The sequence below is a fragment of the Sus scrofa genome, chromosome X, assembly GCF_054392235.1.
Source record: "Sus scrofa isolate SSC_HxYL_T2T_F1_AM1 chromosome X, Sscrofa_HxYL_maternal_Yorkshire_Landrace_v2.0, whole genome shotgun sequence".
NCBI classification, from domain to species: Eukaryota; Metazoa; Chordata; class Mammalia; order Artiodactyla; family Suidae; genus Sus; species Sus scrofa.
Window position 1 is genome coordinate 25647771 of NC_139401.1, and position 17462 is coordinate 25665232.

At 35.6% G+C, this 17462-nt stretch overlaps 2 protein-coding genes across 11 annotated transcripts in view; one reads left to right on the plus strand and one right to left on the minus strand.

The window, feature by feature from the left end:
* Window positions 1-17462, minus strand: part of LOC110257722 (uncharacterized) — a 476707-nt gene that overhangs the window by 257219 nt on the left and 202026 nt on the right. For all 9 annotated transcript variants that reach the window (XR_014835843.1, XR_014835842.1, XR_014835841.1 and 6 more), the window contains one exon: window positions 2330-2395. The gene's annotated coding sequence lies outside the window, so the exon portion shown is untranslated. The remainder of the gene's footprint in view (window positions 1-2329; window positions 2396-17462) is intronic.
* LOC100737023 (melanoma-associated antigen B18-like) overlaps window positions 1-17462 on the plus strand; it is a 135195-nt gene that overhangs the window by 49220 nt on the left and 68513 nt on the right. The gene's annotated exons all lie outside the window — the stretch shown is intronic.

Here is a 17462-nt window from a genome sequence, read left to right on the forward strand (position 1 = left end):
AAGAAAGAAAGAAAAGGGGGGTCTCATATCCAAAATGCAGCTTCAAAATATGAAAATATTTTTTAAAGCTTCTGGGTATTTGAAATCAAAGTCATACATTCAATATCCTTAATACAAAGAAAATCCTCTCAGACCATCACTCATAATTTCTTTCTTTTTTCTCTAAATATTTTTCTATAATATTTGGTTTTCAGATTATTTTAGTTAGGAAGCTTAGGAAAGCATGAAGCTGAAGCTCAAAAATCAGCAAGCTGATGACTGACAGAAATAATAACTGCTAAACTGAAAGTACATGAGATATGAGAAAATAATTCTAATATTTTGAGAAAAAAATACAGAAAAGCAAAATGGGTAAATTTCATGTGGGGATAATGAGTCACATGTGTTCCAACCATTCTCTCAGCCCCTTCCCCTCAGGTTACAGCTGCCTTTTAGAAATGCTTTTAACAATGGTAACATAATTGATGCACATCTTTATAAACTTTATGCTTATAAACAGTTCATAACTAATTATGATTTACTGAAGTCATCATAGTATTGTTAAATACCTCTTAGATTTTATTTTAATCTAAGACTGGTAACTAAAGGGTAAATTTGAATTATCTAGAAAATTCACTTGGCCTGGAGTGGAAGCACTCCTTTCTTTGTGGATTTGATAGTATAGAACATTTCATGTTGCCTGGTTACCGCTGAGAAATGAGGTATATGATAACATCATTATATGTGTTAAATACAGTGCACTAAAGGAGCATTCTATGAAACAGCGCTATGGCTGGAAGCAATGTCAGCAGCTTAGAAATACTTTAATCCTTGTATCTTTGTCTTCCACACAAAGCAAAAAAAAAAAAAAAAAAAAAAATCAAAGCCTTTAAAAATTGTCCTTTGTGTGTGTTTGCCGAATGGCATGCTGTTTGTGTCCTTCATTCTCTGATGTATTCAATGCTACAGAATCACTTGATGATGTTTTTCGATGCTGTCCAATCCAACCCTCTCATTAGACAAATGAGGGAAAGGTCCCAGAGAACTCAGGATATGGCCATGCACTGATCAACTCTGGATGGAACACAAATCTAAATTTCTTCATTTCCAGCTTCTTCTTTAGAACTATAACTCTAAGTAAAAGTAGGACCTTTTAAAGAGATATATCCATTTGATATGGGTTCACAGGGCTGAGATATCCTAGAAACAGACTCTTTGCTCCCCCAGGATGAAAATTTTCTTCCTTTGATCTGAATTAAGTCCTTTTCACCTACTCCAAATTAGATTGGACATGACTTCTTAGTTTTATTCAATTCGAAGCTACATATCTTAAGCTACATTACTAGCCAGAGCTCTTGGTGATTTGTTTATCTGGCTAGGACCAGAGTTGCTATTTTAGGATGAAACATCACTTATAATAATATAGCTAGCAGCTTTGGGCAGTTAACATGTGTCTTGAGTAATTTTCATGCATTAACTTATTTCATCATTTTATCTGGGAAATTATTACCCCCTTTTTTGCATATTAGGAAACTTAAGCATAGGGGACAGGTTAAATAAATTGACCAAAATCACATCACTAGCATGAGGACAAACTTGATTCAGATACAGGCCACAGGCTTCAAAGGCACACACATTTTAACCACTACCCAAAGCTACCATTCAAAGTCTTACAGCTGAAACTTTAATGATCCCACTGCCAATTCACTTGATCAAGACTGGAAAAAGCAGCAATTACTAAAAGGGACAAAACCCCACTCGAGCAGGGCCCAACATATATACAGAAATAACAAAACAAATAAGCACGCATGCCAGGTGGTAAGAAGTACTACAAAGGAGAGGGTTAATTTTTCTTGAGTAAAAATATAGGAAAGCCATACCTGCATTTGAGATATCCTAATTACCTAATAATTCTTGGCTAAATTACTGTATTGGTAACACTGTCTGATATCTACCACAACTCCAACCTACCAATTACATTAGTCTTATTACATTACCCTGTTTTGGCCACAGAAAGATCAAACTGATCTGCTTGCCTTTACATGTAGTGCCTTGCTCTCCTCAAACTGGCTGGAATCACCTCTCTTGGGTCAAACCCTACCATTTAGTGCTACTGACTATGGTCCTATGATAACATTTTGCTCCCAGGCCTTCAGGGTTTTGTTTTTGGCCGTGCTTGTAACATGCAGAAGTTCCCAGGCCAGGGAGTGAATTTGCGCTACGGCAGTAACCTGAGCAACAGTGGAGACAACGCTGGATCTTTAACAACACTAGGCTACCAGGGAACTCCCAGGACTTCAGTTTTGACTCAGTTATTTTTAAAATAGCAATTCTCTCATGGTTTACCTACCCTTTCAGCTTCTTCCTGTTGTTTCACAGTAGGTAGGGAGGTGGCACATGGCAGTCTCCAAGTTACCTGTATACAAAAACATAACCCATGTCAAAAATTATGAAGAAAAATGAAGAAACTTGTGCTCTATCTTGACAAAGATTTGGGTTATACAAGTGAATGCATTTGTCAAAATTTAGTAAGTGTCCACTTAAAATCTGTGCACTGCACTGTGCATAACTTTTACCTTAAAAGAAATATGAACTTCAAACAAATAAGGACATTTATGTTGAAATATTTAGGGGAGAATCATACAGAAGTCTGCAATTCAGTGAAAAAGATGGGCTGATGGTTGAATAAAGCAATGAACAGATGATAAATGTAGGTAAATGTTAATGATATAAGCCATGGAGGAGGTATGCAGGTGTTTATAACTTTCCATTTTGCCCTAAATTTGAAATTTTTCATATCAAAATGTTGGAAGGGATATTAAGCCACCAAGAGCTAGTATATTATCTCAGGGATTTTTTTAATTGAATATTTTTGACACATAATATTATGTATTTTAATATACACATGCATTACTTCGATGCATTTATATATTATAAAATGAATTGCCACTGTAGTAATATTTGTCATATTACTTAATTATAGTACAATACCATTGTTTCTATCAGGGATTTTTAACTTAGGATAACTGTACCCTAAAGGGTCCACAGCTAGGATTCATAAGGCCTGTACACTTGGATTGGAAAAAATCCTACATCTTTATTTTCACAAATATCCAACTGAAATTTGGCATTTCCTTCAATTATAAATTTAGGCAACATTCTATAGTAGTTTTAACAGTACCAATGAGATTTTCACTAATAGATTTAATTAACTTACATTAAAATTTTCACATAACTAGAATTATTGTTTATACCCATCACTATATTGAAATCAAAGAGATTTTTAGAATCTCCACTAGCTCTTATTAATGCCTTAATAAAAGAAAATGTATTGCAATATCACAATATGTTTTATTATTTTGATAACAGTAGTTTAATATAACTGATTTCTTTTGTAATCCCATATAGTATATTTTATGTATTTAAAAACATTATTTTGAGCAGAAGTCCACTAGTACCAGATTGTCTCTGTGATGCAAAAATAGTTTAAGATCCTCCGACCGATCTACCATGCTCTGCTATCTTTCCCAGAACATGACAAATGGGGCATCATATAGGGTGTGGGACTTGTATGGAAACTTTGCAGCATCCTTTGGGCTAGGCCTGGCAATGATGATCCCAAGCCCTAAGGACACATTATGGTATTGTCCAAACTCAAGTTGTAACTAGACAAAGATCTTTTCACTTTATCACTTTTCTCCCACTTTTCTCCATGCAGTACTTGAAGGACAAACCTTATACTAAAATATACATATTTCTTATTTATCTCAAAGTCAAATTGAACTAGTTGTCCTGTATTTTATCTGGCCACCTTAGTCATGGGGCCCAAAGATATTCACACGGATATTTAAAACAAAATATACAACCCCCATCAGGTGACATCAGCACATACATAGAATTGGGTAGGTTGGAAAGTGACAATTGAAATCCAGGAACTTCCACCAGCTAGGTGCTCTGGTTAGCACTGGTCAATATTTCCCTAAATTCACAATTAGTCTATCATATGGATTTACTGTGGATTGACTTTTTTGGATCTTACTTATTGCATTTTGATAAAGCTTTACTGTTTGGTCAGTTCTTTATAATCATTCTCTCATTTAAACATCCTAAGATCTGAGATTGGGCATGTTTCCCCCAGTTTAGAGAGGTCCATAAACTTGTCCTAATTTACACAGCTATTCATTGTCAGAGGCAAGGGTTTAACCTAAATCTGTCTGGTCCATGCTTTTCCACATACTACATTGCTTTTTATGTTAAGTCAGAAAATGTCAGAAGCAGAGCATAATACGTTAGGTGTGTTGGAGAATTTCCTATTTTACTGGAGGGAAATACTAAGGCATAGTTTAAGAATATTTACATGGAGTTCCCTTCGTGGCACGGTGGAAACGAATCCATCTAGGAACCATGAGGTTGTGGGTTCAATCCCTGGCCTTGCTCAGTGGGTTAAGGCTCCGGCATTGCTGTGAGCTGTGTTGTAGGTCGCAGACGTGGCTCAGATGTCACATTGCTGTGGCTATAGCGTAGGCCGGCAGCTACAGCTCCAATTAGACGCCTAGCCTGGGAACCTCCATATGCCCTGGGTGCAGCCCTAAAAAGACAAAAGACCCAAAACAAAAACAAACAAACAAAAAGAATATTTACAAACGTGTAGTCCCAGTGGAACTAGAAAATATTTTAAATAAAATTGTCTCTTTTGTTTAAACATCAAAAAAGATTGTATTGACAAAGCAACATTTTTCCCCCAACATTAGAAAATGCTATGAGAGATGTGATAAAAAATCAACAAAGATAAAAACATGTACAAGTTTGTTTTTAAATTGTGATTAAAACATCAAAAATCTCAACATAATAACAGTGGATGGAAAATCCTATTATTTGGCATGAAAAGTAATGACAGAGCAGAAAGCAGTGATTATAATTTGAGAAAAGCAAATAATATACAAAAAGTAAGTAAGTGCAGATTATGGTATTTAACCAATGGATAACATAGCTGAATGGTTGCACATATCTTCCTTTTATATTAGAAAATATAAATATGAGCTCTATCTTCCCTTGTTTATGTCCCTGAGGAAAACCAAAAGTAGGTGACCTTAAAGGGGATGAGATAATATAAAAACAAAGAGCAATTATGCTTGCTGAGTAGAAAGACAACTTGCACCTTTAGTTATGTCATGCTATTAACACCCTACTTTTTTTAAAAAAAGGAGAACATCTCTAGAGACTACAGGCGTCTTTCAAAAAAGATACTTTGTAATTCCAGACAAATGCTAAAGGAGTATCCTTAATGTATACAAAACATAACTGCTTTTGTAAAGGCTGGCTATTGATTGAAAGGTGTGTATGATTAAAGGGTGTGTGTGTGTGAATTAAACTATATTTTAAATAAATAAGTTGATTTTTTTTTTTTTTGGTCTTTTTGCCATTTCTTGAGCCACTCCCGTGGCACATGGAGGTTCCCAGGATAGGGGTCTAATCAGAGCTACAGCTGCTGGCCTACGCCAGAGCCATAGCAACACGGGATCCGAGCCGCGTCTGCGACCCACACCACAGCTCATGTCAACGCCGGATCCTTAACCCACTGAGCAAGGCCAGGGATCGAACCCGCAACCTCAGGGTTCCTAGTCAGATTCGTTAACCACTGAACCACGATAGGAACTCCTAAGGTGAGGTATTTTTAAGAACATCTTACATCTGTTTAAAAGTATATTGCTGCTCCATAATGTGAATAAACACCTAATAATTTGGCTCTACAGATTTTAGATTTTAAAAACTGCCTTTTAAAGTATAAGACAACTCTTTATACCAACACAAATATCTGTAGTATTGTTTTCCTTTTTGCTAATCCATGTATGTTTTGCATAGCATATATTTTAATGTGTACATATTCATGATTATATAACAAAAGATTAGAACAAAATCATTAAGGCAAGCTATATTTATATATTACAACTATATTAATAATTATTCTCATTGTAGTTATATATCATTTGGTATAGGGGTGTGGAATAAACAACCAGATGGCCTTATTTTTTTGTGTGTATAGCACACCCTCCCTCAATTCTGAAGAGCAGAATTTTCATAGCAGTTATTTCTGTATTAGTTTTGCTAAGTTGACTCGAGATATGCAAAACTATTTTCTTAGGTGCTAGATATGGAGAAAGTCAAAGAAAAGATTTAAAATGAAAAAAGGGGAGTTCCCGTCATGGCTCGGTGGAACTCTAGTATCCATGAGGACAGGTTCGATCCCTGGCATCACTCAGTGGGTTAAGGATCTGGCATTGCTGTGAACTGTGGTGTAGGTCACAGACGTGGCTTGGATCTGGTGTTGCTGTGGCTGTGGTGTAGGCCAGTAGCTACAGCTCTGATATGACCCCTAGCCTGGGAACCTCCACATGCTGTGGGTGCAGCCCTAAAAAAGAAAAGAAAAAAGGCAATCCACCAACATAATGGTATTTCTCTGTGACGTCAAATAACATATTTCACCTCTATCATGATCTATACACTGACTCTTTAGGCTGCTCTCCCTTCTCTTCTGACACCTCTGACTGGGTGTGCATCTATTCCTCAAATTATCACCCTCCCAACAACTGGCCTGTTTGAAACATGAGAGACAGCTAGAAAATCATAGGTAGTTTATGTAATTCAGCCCTTATATATCTAACTCCTGTTAATGCTGATTGATATACCTGGCTCTTCTGCACTCTGTGACTTGGACTCTGAGATTTTAAATTATAAACTAATGTAAAAAATCTCAAAACAGGTTATACATTGGAATTGCGAGAAACATGTCTGCCCGAATTTCTCTCTGACATACAAAAGAGAAAATCCAGGTATGGCGCCCTGGTATAAAGCTGTCCAGATGTACTCATGATTGAAAGATGGCTTTAGATTTGTTTTTTATTTTTCCCTTTCTCCTGCAATCTGACATTTAACTTTAGACATAGACCCTATGTCAAATATCCCTGACTTTAGATGGGTACTTACTTGTTTGGGCCTTGTTAAATTATTTAGTTAATTTCTTTCGGTTTTTGGTTTTAGTTTCTACTTTTTCTCTATGGCCTAGTTTCCATGCTTAAAAAAAAATGCTTTAATTCTGCAGGATATTTTGTTGCATCTCAAAATAAAATAATCCCCTGGATGTTCTATCATTTCAAAAGTAGGAAAATAATCAAAAGCCTGATATTTGTATTGAGAATTTATTGTTGTTGTTTTAATATTAATTATTTACAATTAGGTGTTCTATAAATATGCAACGGTCTCACAGACGATATCTTAAAAATCACATGTGGATATGGCAATATTGCTGAGTAATGCTAGGTATCATTTAAACATATGAAGGATTTCAGTGATAGTTTCAGGTAGAAGGTTTGAGTCAGAATGCTTTGGGCTGCTCAAAGGACTACTATGCTATTCAGGTGTGACCCTAACACTTTTAAATCCCAAGGCCTGGCTCACATTATTGAATCATGGTTCCAAAGGCACAAAGGCATTCAATATTAAAAGCATTAATATTTTATTTTTTGCCTTCCAGCTAAAACATTTCACTGTGCATCATAAAGTCATGCTGATAAAGGGTGGACAGGTGTAGGCATATTATTCGGTTCACTTATTCCTAGTTAATTACCTTTATGGTTCAAATACCAAGTGATAATAGGAAAGCGTGATAAATAGCTCATCATTAAAATGCTTGGATTATTATAAAAAACGACTTGCTTTCTGCCAGCCAATTCTCTGCAAATTATTTACCCCCATAGTATCTTGCTTCCAAACAAGACATACATATTTTTCCCTATCAGAGGGATATGTGATAATGCCTCAAGACAGTTAGGACATGCCAATAAAATACTTAATATAATAAACACTTTACCTTGGAATTTAATTTTAATTGTTCATTGTATTTCTACATGCATTTTACTTTAAATTCATATATTATAAAAGTGTAGGAAACATGTATGTCCAGTAAAATTTATTAACTTAGCTAAAAATGCTATCTTTGTTGTATAGATTCATTTTTAAAAATTTCATAATGATTTCACTGTGACTAGAATTAGGGTGAATCATAGCATATGTAAACACATGAAGAATTAGAATGGCCTTTTTGAAAAAGGACATTAATCAATTTCTGAGAATTTTGAAGGACAAGAGGTGAGCTGTCTGGTGGCAGGCAGAATAGTATCCCTCAAATATACCCACGTCCTAATTCCCAGAATGTCAATATTTCACGTTACAAGGCAGAGGGGAATTAAGGTTGTTAATCAGCTGACCTTAAGACAGGGAGAGTAGCCTGCACTATCCAGGTGGACCCAATATCATCACAGTGATCTTTGTAAGAGAAATTGGAAGGCATGAGAGGAGACATATAGGGGGAGGTTTTAGAAAGCAGAGAGGTGTGACATTGCTGGTTTGGAAGAGAGAAGAAAGGAACCACAGGCTAAGAAATATAGATTGTTTCTAAACGGAAGGAGAATCCTCTTGAGCCTCCAGAAACATCAGAGCCCTGCTGAAACCTTGATTTTTAACCCAAGGAAACCTGTGCCAGACTTGACTATAGAACTGTAAGATTATACTATAATCTATCATATTGTTTTTAAACTAACAGCTTGTGAAAATAACAATTTGTTATCTAACAAGTTTGTAATAACTTGTTAAAGAATGCAGGCATGTTATTCTTTAAAAAGATAGCATTATTCTCCTTTCTATTAGCTACCGAGTTGGAAATACAGGAATACTTCAGAGATGTTGTGGGTTTGGTTCCAGACCACAGCAGTAAGGCAAATATTGCAATAAAGCAAGTGGTATGAATTTTTTGGTTTCCCAGTACATATAAAAGTTATGCTTACATTACACTGTAGTCTATTAAGTGTGCAAAAACATTATGTCTAAAAAATACATGCATACCTTAATTTTAAAATGCTTTATTGCTAAATAAACATTAACCATCACCTAAACCTTTGGTGAGTCTCATCTTTTTGCAATAGTAACATCAAAAGATCACTGATCACAGATCACCATAAAAAATAAAATAATGACGAAAAAGTTTGAAATACTGGGGGAATTTCCAAAATGTGACACAGGGACACAAAATGAGCAAATGATGTTGAAAAAAATGGTGCCGATATACTTGATGACACAGGGTTGTCACAAACCTTCGATTTGCAAAATACACAGTATCTATGAAGCACAATAAAGCAAAGCACAATAAAAAGAGGTGTGTCTGTATGTTCAAGGTGTGCAGAGGACAAACTCGGTCTTTATATGAGTGATAGGTACTAGAACAGGGCATAGCTGTTTGAGATAAGCATACCCCATATTTTAAAAGTGTTCATAAAAAGCATCTGAGAATTCAATTCTGGGTAGTGTAAAAAATTCTCAAGAAGCAATTACTCTCATTTGAACAGCGAAAGCAAACTGAATAAATTAGACATACAAAATTTTTAAACCTGTAGGAGAGCTGAGGATGTAAATAGATCCAAACAGACTAAATTCCATACAGTCACAAGCACTTGGAAAAGAAGAGGTAGACATTTGCTTTCACTTCCATGGAGCAGTGCTAGGAGACAAAAACCTGTCATTGATAGAGGTAAGGAAAAACTAGCCAGAGTTTAAACACACTTTTAATGGAGGCGACTGGGATGACAGGATGGATTAGAATCCTGCAGTGCTCCAGCCAAGAGTAAGCCTGCCCTGACCTGCCAGACCTTTCCCACAAACTTTCACTGAGTCCACAGGAGTGGTACAGTGAAGTCCCAGGGCAAGGAAGGAGAGCTGGGAGAGATAATCCCTGAGGTATACGGGCAGCAACCATCTGAAGGCTGAGCTTAGAGCCCCAGAAATGGGAGAACTGACTCCAAGACAATGCAAATCCTTTATCAAGTGAACTGCAGCTGTCTTCCACAAACTGAGGGTGGGGAGGGCACTGGTTAAAAATTCCCTAGAATTATGTGCTAATAGAAATGCTTCATTTCTTTAGGTGGGCATATAAAATTTATAAACTTATCAAACTGAACTGGGAAAATCTGTGTATATTTATTGTATATCAATTCTACCGCAATTTGAAAAACGGCTTGCAAAAAATAAACAGAGGCAGCAAGACTCCTGGGTTAATGTAAGACTGAACTATGGGGTCCCTGAAATTGGGCAGAAGGGCAGAAAACACAATTGTTAATTCTTTTTTCAAACCTCGATTGGTGTTTTATAATTGTCCGTATTAGAATTTATCATTAACTTAATATAGACCTCTTTAAGTATACAAGTCCCAAGGTTTAATGGCTGATTTCCCTAGATTTCCTTTTTTAAAAACTCACTTTATTGAGGTATGACTGACATACAGAAAGCTATGCATATTTTACGTATACAATTTAACAAATTTAAAGATAAGTATAGATGTGTGAAACCATCATGGCAACCTATGCTATAAATATATCCATCATACCTACATAAGTTTCTTCTTGCCCTCTTTATTATTTTTTTGTATGATTTAAAAATACTTAAGTGTAATTTCAAATCAAGAAAAAAACTGAGCCCAAAGCAATCACAAAACACTTTACAGTACATTCGTTTCTGCAATAAATATTATTGTTCGCATTCCACAGATAAAATCTAAAAACAATTTTAATTGTTATCTATACAGAGTATGAATTTTTGTTTTAAATTTTATACGATCATGTATGTATTCAATTTTTTAAATATTAAAGTGTACCAAAGTATATAAACTGCAAAATGAATCTCTCCCTTTCTCAGTAATATTCTCCAAAATTTCATTTCCCAAGAGTCTTTAAAGAATTTTTTTTTTTTAAATGGCTGCACCTGCAGCATATGGATGTTGCCAGACCAGGGACTGAATCTGAGCTTCAGCTGCAATCTACGCCACAGCTGTGGCAATGTCAGATCCTTAACCCACTGTGTTGAGCCAGGGATCAAATCTGTACCTCTGCAGTGAATCGAGCTGCTACAGTCAGATTCTTAATCCACTGTACCACAGACTTAACCCCTAAATAATCTTTTTAAAATGTTAGATGTATTCTTTCAGACTTTTTTTATGAGCACAAATTTGCAGGATTCTCCTATAGTAAAATAGAAAGTAGGCATTATGGGAGGGATAACATTTAAGATTCAGGGTTCTCATACCTTTCAAGACATAATAGACACACAACGACAACAACAATGACAAAGGCTATCCTCATTTAGAATTTTCTTTACTTTCACAATTATGCTTTGATCACCTAAGGGGAATGCTGAGCTAAGCTAATGTAGATTTATAACTGAAAAAAAGAGAGTCTCTGCTTTCAAGGAAAATGCAGTTTAACTAGGGAGGCCAAGACAAGTAAGTGATTTTGATAGAGTGAAATAAACCAAATACCAGACAGGAGTTATCTTACATCACATTGGATGTTCTGGTCAATGTATAGTAATCATTGGCAAATTAAAAAAATTACGGTTGCCTTTGCAATTAGACATTGCTGATACCTAGTAACAAAGCTTCTGCAGTGTAATTTGGAGATTGATGAAGTCCAATCACCAGTGCTGATTGTTCAAGCAGAGGCATAAGCACGAGGAGTCAACCACCTGTCATTTTGTTGCCATGAAGCTGCTCGTACGCCTATATGAACTTGGTTGAAAAAATCAGTAGTTACTCATAGACATTTCTAGGGATCCCTGTGATTCATATGGTCTGGCCTGAAATACCCAGTTTGTTTTTGTGCAGTTTTGTAGCTTGTTTAGGTTACACAAAAAAAATACCACACAAAATAAGAGCCTCATCACTAATTCCTCCAGCAAGATAGTTAACTTAATTCTCTTGTTTATTTACTGTTACTATGTGTCGTTACCAAAAAATAAATAAATAAATAAATAAAAAGCAACCTTAAAACAAACATATTAAAATGTTTATAGATTCTGGGGTAAGGAATTCGCATGGGGTACAGTGAGAATGGCTCACCTGTATTTCAAAATGCCTAGACCCTCAGTAAGGAAGATGCTGCAGTGGAAATGAGTCAATGGCTGGAAATGGGAATTACCTAGCAGTACCTTCAATTCCATTTTTGGTGCTTTATGCTGGCTGACATCCTGGACTGCAACTGTGTCTGTTGACCAAAACACCTAAACAGGGCCCTTCCATGTGTGATGGGTTTCCTCAGCACATGCTGACCTTGGGTAGTCAAATTTCACAGGTGACAACTCAAGGCTCCTAAAGTAAGGGGTTGCATTGAGCATGGCAGCACCAGCACTGTCTTTAATTACCTAGTCTCAGAAGTCACGAGGTATCATATCCACCACATTGTTTGTGAGAGAATCACTAAGGCCAGCCTAGGTTCAAGGAATCAGGACTTATATCTCATTTCTTGGTGGTAGATGTGTCAGTGAATTTGAGAACATCTTGTGAAATTGCCACATCTACAAAAGACAAATTAGGGAAGCTTCTCATTTCAATGAGAAAATAATTTTTTCTTTTTACGGCCATACCTGCGGCATATGGAAGTTCTTAGGCTAGCGGTTGCAGCAGAGCTGCAGCTGCCAGCCTACGCCACAGCCACAGCCTTGCCAGATTCGAGCCACATCTGTGACCTATGCCACAGCTTGCAGCAATGCTGTATCCTTAATGCACTGAGCGAGGCCAGGGATCGAACCCACATACTTACAGACACTACTGTCAGGTACTTAACCTGCTGAGCTACAACACAAATTCCAAGAAGAATAATTTAACTAGAAAGCTAAACCTCTGAGAAAGTCAAATTTTGTAACAAGGGAATTACATGTAAAGGTATATGTTGAAGTACAGCAGTCTTAATTGAACTCTGTGAAATCATTTATGTACATATGACATCAACCAATCCAAATTCCTACTGAGGGAGATATGTAATGTTCTAAAACCGAGTTCCTCCATGTTGTCAGTCCTAGTGAGAGTTGGGCAGGCATCACTGGGATATCTAATATAATCATTGTGACATTTTGATATGTAAAGTTTGTGAAACATTAAAACTCATGAATTAAAAATTTCTTTAAAGTGATGATATTTGATATAGGCAGGTTTAAAGATCTATAGGAATTACCAAATGTCTTGGAAGTACAAATTTCCCAGCTCTATGATGTTTATCTTTGTTTTATTTAGCCTTGATTTTGGAGCTCTTAGAAGTGCCAGGTAATACACTATGTCTTTTGAGTTGTACAAAAATGTATAATGGATGGTGTGTTCCTACAAAAGCCCCATTGTTTATGAGGGAGAGGTAAAATACATAAATAACTATCTATAAGCAAAGATAAAGTGAGATAGCCAAGACTTCATTCGACATAATAACATTTGCAATCTGTAGGCTCTTTTCAAAGTACCAAAGCTTCTTAAATTTATGCAACTGTAGATTTTAAAAATTACCAAATAATTACTATATAGATTCATTTTTCTGATGTCAAGGGTAATAAGCAGATATCAAATAAATGAATTTTCTAGGTAATGGAAACTTCCCCCTTTTGGCAAACATTTTGATTAAGAATTTTTCTGGAGTTCCCATCGTGGCGCAGTGGTTAACGAATCCGACTAGGAACCATGAGGTTGCGGGTTCGGTCCCTGCCCCTGCTCAGTGGGTTAACGATCCAGCATTGCCATGAGCTGTGGTGTAGGTTGCAGACTCGGCTCGGATCCCGCGTTGCTGTGGCTCTGGCGTAGGCCAGTGGCTACAGCTCCGATTGGACCCCTAGCCTGGGAACCTCCATATGCCGCGGGAGCGGCCCAAAGAAATAGCAAAAAGACAAAAAAAAAAAAAAAAAAAAAGAATTTTTCTAAGTATTATTAGATGGCTTATATTATCTTCAAATTAACACATGATATAATTTAAACTTTATAATTTAAATTATATTATGTGTTGATATAATTAACATATGATATAATTTAAACACATGATATAATTTAACATGACATCATTTAAACACATGATTAAATTTAAATTTAATTGAAACAATATGTTATTAAGTAAATCAATTAACACATTGTGCTTTAAGTTCTGACACTCTCATCAGAAACAGCAGTCATGGGATTACCTATACATCTTAATGGAATCATCTACTATTTTTATTTTTATATTTCATAGAATGTCCTATAATCCAAATTTCTCTAATTGTTTCCACATGATTAGATTCAGATTAAGATATTCTGGAAAGAGTTCTACAATGGAAATGTGTGCTTTCTTTTGCTTTACATCAAGGAGAGATAGAGACATATAATGTCAGTCTGCCCCATTATTGGGGATACTATGTGATAACCTTGGTTCAGGTGGAATTCTCCCCATTTATCTTTTGTAAAGGTACCCTTTCCTTTTCTGGTTATACATAATCAATGGGGTGATGCTTTTTGACACAGTGAATATTCAAGTCCCCAAGAAACTTCATCCAATGATTTTACCATAATGGATGATCCCTGCCCAAACCAATTATCACTTTTTTCATTGCTAATTGTGACTTCCTAATTGTTTTATTCAATCTTTTTTGTTGTTGTTTTTTGCTGTCATTCTTCTATAAAGAACTTACCCTTCCTTCACCATTCCCTCTTTTTTAGTACTACTATGGACTCAATGGATTCATTCCCCAGCTGTCTGCCTTTATTGTCAACTATCCTTTTTGATGCTCACTCTAACCAAATTTCACCAGCGAGAGCATGTACATGGAGACATATTCCCATTGATATTTGAGCAAGTCTTTGGCAGTGAGTTCCAAGCTCTCATTCCTTTCCATGTTCAGACCCAGAATCAGTCTTTTATTCAAGGAATACTGGTCTTTCTAAAGAGTAATGGTTTTTAGAAACAAATATTTGGGTATTACATGTTATGACAGTAATCAACCTATTGCCTCTCAGTTCCATTTGCACACATCAACATATACTCTATGGTAATGCACAAAATTCAATCAAGCATATTTCCTATAAAGTGAGCATTGTGTTAAACTTTCTCAGAAGAGGGCACTAGGGAGACATTGCAAGAGGAAAGGGCCCTTCTCCAGTATGGTGAAACAGCAGTATAGGTGGGAGGACATACGGTGGACCTGTGCCCCATCAATGCACCCAGATTGCATGGTCCTTGGTGACCCTGTATTCATGGCCTGGCAAAACAAGTACCTCCAAGGCTTCCTCCCTATAGCTGCCAATTCCCTCTGCAAGACCACGTGCTGTACATCTGTGACCAAGAGGGGTTTTTCATCCTTTGTGGAACTATAAGCACACACATACAGGTTGCTGTTTGCCCTGCTCTTTGCCTGCACTCTGAAGGGTTGCTTCTCACTTGTTCAGTGATTGTAGATCAGGTATATCTTTGAAACATCAGCAAACTTTTCTGCTATCTAGTGGACTGAATTACACCTTCACCAATGAGGTCTGAAACCCAGATTTGGGGAGGGACTCCCTACTGAGGTCACCCTTCTTTGAGTACTCTCCTTCAGCCAAAGAATCTCATATAGAGTTTTCTAATAGTCAATCCTATATTCCAGTTTAATAATTATTTTTATTAAACTTCCTCCTCTTTAACACACAGTGTGATTTCTATTTCTTGATTGGGCCCAGACTGATGCCAGGATGCTCACTGCAATGAGTACTGTTCTTTCTAGGCTCTCTTGGTAGACAGAGATAGAATATATACATAAGGAACACACACTGATCACTCAAATTCAAATGCAACCCTACAGGCTGTTTCTGACTTTTCCCTACCTTGTAGCTGTGTCTCCCTTTTACCACAGTATGACACTTTGTTTATAATAACATCAGTATATTATATTGATATATCATTTTCACCATCTTATGATGTACACAATATAGCTTAGGATCACTATGCCAATACCATTACCAACAACAAGCTCACTATGTAAGATTAAGTATTTCTTTATAGATTTTTAATCCCTAAAAAATATCCACCAGGTATTTAGTCACAGTTCTAGGTTAAAAAAAAAATCATTTTTTTTCTCTGTGATTATATAATCAGTCTGATACAGAGCTAGGTTCATTTAACTATGTTTTCAATTTTAGGATTTGCTTAATTTCCTTTCTGGTCTTTTTGAAATGTAAAATATTCATTGGTTCAAAGTGGATGCTGCATTTGCAAGACTCTAAGTCTTCCTTCCCTTTGTTAGACTATCATCTACCTTCATCTCAGAGAGGCGCTATGACTGCATCCCTAGTAGTTCCTTTATTCCCCCAAACATTATAATTTTCTACTTCTAATATTCTCCCCCTTGAGAAACAAGAAATCCAAATTTGTTAAATGAAAGTTAAACTCTGAGTAAACAGGCTCTACTTGAGAGCCTGAGGTGTTATTTTCCAAATAGCATGTGTTTAAAAATCTATTACTTGTGAAGTAATTTTTTAAACATAAAAACATTTTTCAAATATCTCTGTATCTTCAGCAGTATTCAAACTTAGTAAGAGTCTAAGATGAGTAACTGTCAATACGTGAAACACTGGCATACTCCAGTGAAATGTTAAAATGACCTATAAAGGAGATTATCATTCCTACTAGGATTGTGATAAAAAATCCAGAAAATACTTACTTTAAAAATCACATCTATTAATTGCTAGATATTATAGTAAATTGTTGAAGTCAACTAAGTGCTACACATACATACTTACATGGTAGTTTTTCACTTTAGTGTGTTTGTATACATACAGTATAAAATATTTTTGAACCCTATAAATATTTTATATGTTCAAAATGAAAATAAGAGGGATGAAAATACAGATTCTAAAACAGAAAATAAACAAAAACAAACAAATGTAATTTTATATAAAACTGATAACAATACATTTAAAGAATTAATTTCCATATAAATGGCTCTTAAATGCTGGATATAAACATGATACAAAATCTAGCCTGTATTTCCCTGTGGAAGTGATGAAAATGTATCTGTTTGTAATAAGCATGTCTACTCTCAAAAGAGAACACATTCATACCAAAGCATCCAATCTAAAGTAGAGCACACATTTACGGATTTTTTTTTTTTAGTGCAAATTTGCAGCAATGGTTATGGATAAATCAAGAATTATCTAAGTATTTATATGTAATGCCTTTCCAGAACTGTGTTATATCACAGAGAGAATAGAAAACAAAAGTAGTGTGTCTGATTAGGCAAAGGAGTATACAATCTCTTGGAGGAATAATAATTGATCAAGTTGGATTGATCACATCCTGAAATCATCAAACTAATATGAGAATTTGAGTTTTAAGTGTTATAGAAGTAGTATATTTTGTTGATAAAATTCTCAAAATTCAGTATTTATTCATTCCTTTATATGCTAGACCTTTGTTTTATGAAATATGATTTTTAATTCTTGGATGATATTAGTGATAACTTCTTTTTAAAGTTATTATGTAATTTTTGGTACATATTATGTCCTTTATGCATAAATTAAGAAGCATGATAATAAAATAAGTACCAAGAACCCACCACTCAACTTAAGAAATAGAACATAGCAATATCTTGCTTCTATCTGCAAGCTAAATTTGATATCTTCA